Here is a 3,677-nt window from a genome sequence, read left to right as displayed (position 1 = left end):
GTCTCGTCTTTGGCCCCGCCCCTCTCGTTCCCCGTATAGCTTTCCTGTTGTGTCTCATTACCCTCACCTGCCCATTGTTATCTTCCTTTGTCAGTCTCCCTATTTAATGCCCGTGTGTTTGCTGTCTTGTGCTGAATCGTTTTGTATTCTCCCTGTGTGATACCTGTGGTTCTCGTGCCTTGTCTGATAATTATCTGTGGATTACCTTGCCTTGCTTTAGACATTGTGGCGTGTTTGGATTATTGTGTATTTTGCCCCCTCAAGGGAAGTGTTTGTTTTGAATCCGTGTTTATTGATCGTGTCCTGTTTTTCCCCATTGTGGGTTTTTGTTTTCTGTTTTGTCGTGTTTAATAAAGTCTGTGTTTAACCCCTTCACCACCGCTGCTGCCTGCGCTTGGGTTCTTCTCCACCAGAACGTGACACGAAGTCTTTCTTTCTTATTTTCCGGTAAAAATGTCTAAACATTCTTGAATCAAGATGCATTTTCTTGATGAGCAAACTGACCTAAGAAAATAAGTCTTGTAAGATCAATAATAAGATGTTGAGTCTGGTTTGTGATGGAATTGTTCAGCACACATGTGTAAGAATCATCCAGACACTCCAGAGGTAGAGAGAGTCTGATGTTGAGATCAGACGCACTGATGCTGAGATCAGACACACTGATGCTGGACAATAAACTCTTTCCTTTGTACCAGGAGACACTCACATGTGACACATCCATTACTGAACACAACACACAACAATTTGACACTGAAAATGAAGAGTCTCTGGAGATAACAGGAACAGGCACACGAGCTGAAAATGTGAAATAATAATACTGAGGACTGCTGTATTTTATATTTTTAACTATTAATAACTATAAAATGATTTATATCTGGAAGAAAGCATTAGAGGAAAGAGGTGAATCTGTCATAACAATGTTAAATCATTTCATAATATTCAGAAAAATTAGATAATTTAGTTCAAAGGTGAATACATATGTAACAGAGTACAGACAGTGATGTTGAATATCTTGAGTGGTCTCCTTTGGCTGCTGACTGTTATCACATAAAGTCCAGAGTGTGTGATTCTGATGTCTGTGATGATGAGAGATACAGTCTGAATATCCACCTGCAGTCTGTCTCTGAATCTCCCATCAGCTCTATCATCTTCATCATAACACTGTTTAGTTTTCTTCTTCACATTCATTTCAGCTAGCATACACAGCAAAATCGGCAGTGTTAAAAAAGGTCAAATTAACTCCCACAGTGTATATACAGGTATAATCCACTTTGAGTGTTAATTTGTCCTTTTTAACACTTGCGATTTTGCTGTGCAGTTTTTTCAGGAAATGTAAAAAACACTGTACGTTTTAAATGATTACAAAGTTGACAAGCCCTTTTTAAATACGTCTTATTGGTTAGATTTAATAAGTGACTAATAATAATGATTTATGACAAAAAGATAAAAATCACTAAATACGGAGATACAAGGTTTTGGGAGGACAGTCAGCCACATTACATATAAAATGACAAAAGCAACAAAATTAACATTATAATAAAAATGAACTAATGAAAATGAATTTAACTAGCAAATAACAAAAAAATACATAAAAATAAAAAATACAATTTACTGACAGTTTTGAAATGATTATTGTGGGAGAGTACATCATAATCGTGACTTTGTTTTGTTTTTTAAACTGAGCTTTGTTATTGTGTTAAAGTTGTGTCAATGTAATGTCCTCTTATGTTTTTTATTACACACATGTGTAAATCAGATCTAAGTTTGTATCTGTAGTTTGTGTTTAAAAACATCTAACTTTGTGTTTTGCAATGACTTAAAACACTCTCTAAAAGTGACACTGTCTGTCAGAATCAGTTCACCTGCACACTTTATTTCAGGATTTACTAGATTTGACTTTACACTCGCAAAGATGTGAAAACCTGCAACAGAAAGGAAATGAAAGCTCACATGGCAGCTGTAGTGTAATATCCCTCTTCTATCTGTCTGATTCATGTTTTCTGTGTTTCAGTGTTAGCCAAAAGAGGAGAATCTGTCACTCTACACACTGAGAGTCAAGTACAGAGAGACAGTGAGATCCAGTGGATCTTAGATGATAACACCATTCTGGTCACTGGAAAGAATTGAGAAGACGGAGAGAGCCGATATACAGATGATGAGAGATTCACAGACAGACTGAAGATGAACCCTGACACTGGAGATCTCACCATCACACACATCACAACTGAACACAATGGAGTTTATAAACTACAGCAGATCAACAGTGATGGAAAGATCCCGTACAGAATGTTCAGCGTTTGTGTCATTGGTGAGAAACTTGTGATATATAAGAACTGACTTCATCTTGTTTATCAGCGTTCTCTATGAACTACATTTTCTTGAATGCGTTTGTTAAATTGTTGATTTTTCCCAAACAGACAGTGCTCATGGAACAGCGTTGAACGATCAAAAATCAGGTAACAAATTACAACTGAATGAAAATGTTACCTAAGTGTTTCTACTTACCATTCTGCTATAGACTTTGTTGAAACGCAGCAGTAGAGAAGCGGCTGATGTCGTTACGCTCATCAAATGATTCGTAATTTAGCCATTTAAATTGCTCATTTTAATCACGTGAAAGCTTTGCAATTGTATATTTCTTTTAGTATACTGTGACACATTTATACTTTACAGTCATAACACACAGTTTAATATGTTTAATAAGATAAAGACAAAATAAATAAATGTTTATTTGTGCAGATGTAGGGATCTATTGATACTTTCTCTCTGCTTCATTTCTGTGGTTTTGTGTTTTCTGACAGGCTGAAGAGGAATCCGTGAGGATGAATCAGCAATAGGATTCCTCTTTTGAATGCAAAAGACGATGTTTGATCAGCTTATAGATGCTCAGCATCACAAGTGTGTACCATCTGTTACATCATCGACATCTGCAGTAACAAATCTATTTTACTGCATTCATGGTCCGTCCTGTATAAGCGTTTGAAAGCTGAAGTTACAAGATATTTGATAAACGGCAAACTTTAGATGTTTTATATTTAATATCGGTTACTCACTGCATAGCATATGATCAGTTTGACTCTCATGTGTTTGATGTTGTGTGATTGTTAACAGTATTGATTTAATATCTGATGAATATGAGAAATATCATCATCATCAGTGATGTCAGATCATCAGATTCTTGGACTTTATAAACTGAAGATCAATAACAACAAACAGACATTATACAAGACCTTCAGTGTTTATGTCAGGAGTGAGTATCTCAGTTCTCTCACAGTAACGGTTCATTAATATCTGCTGTGTGTGAATCATTCACATCTTCCTTTAACTCTTCCTGTTTGAGAGTGAAAGTCAAAACTTTCTCCTCTGTGAATATAAGCATTTATTGATGCATTTATAAGTTTAATTCTAGGACTTACACACATCACATCATACAGATGAACATCAACCATGACAGACACATTTACATGTCAGCGACTCTATTGCATGATCTGAGATATGTCCAGTCCATTCACACTGAGGTAATAAGACTATGAAGTCATGACTAAGAGTGAAATGATGAATGCAGTTAAATACTTGAACACTTCATCTCCTGCAGAAGAACATTATGAACATACATCTTGATTTTCTCATCAGATCTCAGTTGTTTTCAGTCTGATGTCACAGTTTAAGTAGTGAAT

At 35.9% G+C, this 3,677-nt stretch overlaps 2 long non-coding RNA genes across 3 annotated transcripts in view; both read left to right on the top strand.

Moving 5' to 3' along the window:
- Nucleotides 1-2,013: 2,013 nt before the first annotated feature.
- Nucleotides 2,014-3,134, top strand: LOC130548366 (uncharacterized). Its single transcript, XR_008962019.1, has 3 exons — nt 2,014-2,308; nt 2,418-2,456; nt 2,802-3,134. It is a non-coding gene; the product is annotated as an uncharacterized LOC130548366 (long non-coding RNA).
- Nucleotides 3,135-3,154: 20 nt separating this feature from the next.
- LOC130548365 (uncharacterized) overlaps nt 3,155-3,677 on the top strand; it is a 6,947-nt gene continuing 6,424 nt past the window's right edge. Inside the window, exon 1 of one of the 2 annotated variants that reach the window (XR_008962017.1) lies at nt 3,155-3,250. This is a non-coding gene — a long non-coding RNA (uncharacterized LOC130548365). Of the gene's footprint in view, nt 3,251-3,402; nt 3,519-3,677 lie in introns of those variants that run through there. The other variant, XR_008962018.1, reaches the window with a different exon arrangement.

Source organism: Triplophysa rosa, linkage group LG25 (assembly GCF_024868665.1).
Source record: "Triplophysa rosa linkage group LG25, Trosa_1v2, whole genome shotgun sequence".
Lineage (NCBI taxonomy): Eukaryota > Metazoa > Chordata > Actinopteri > Cypriniformes > Nemacheilidae > Triplophysa > Triplophysa rosa.
The sequence above is the reverse complement of the archived record's forward strand: the minus strand, read 5'-3'. Positions and strand labels throughout refer to the sequence as shown.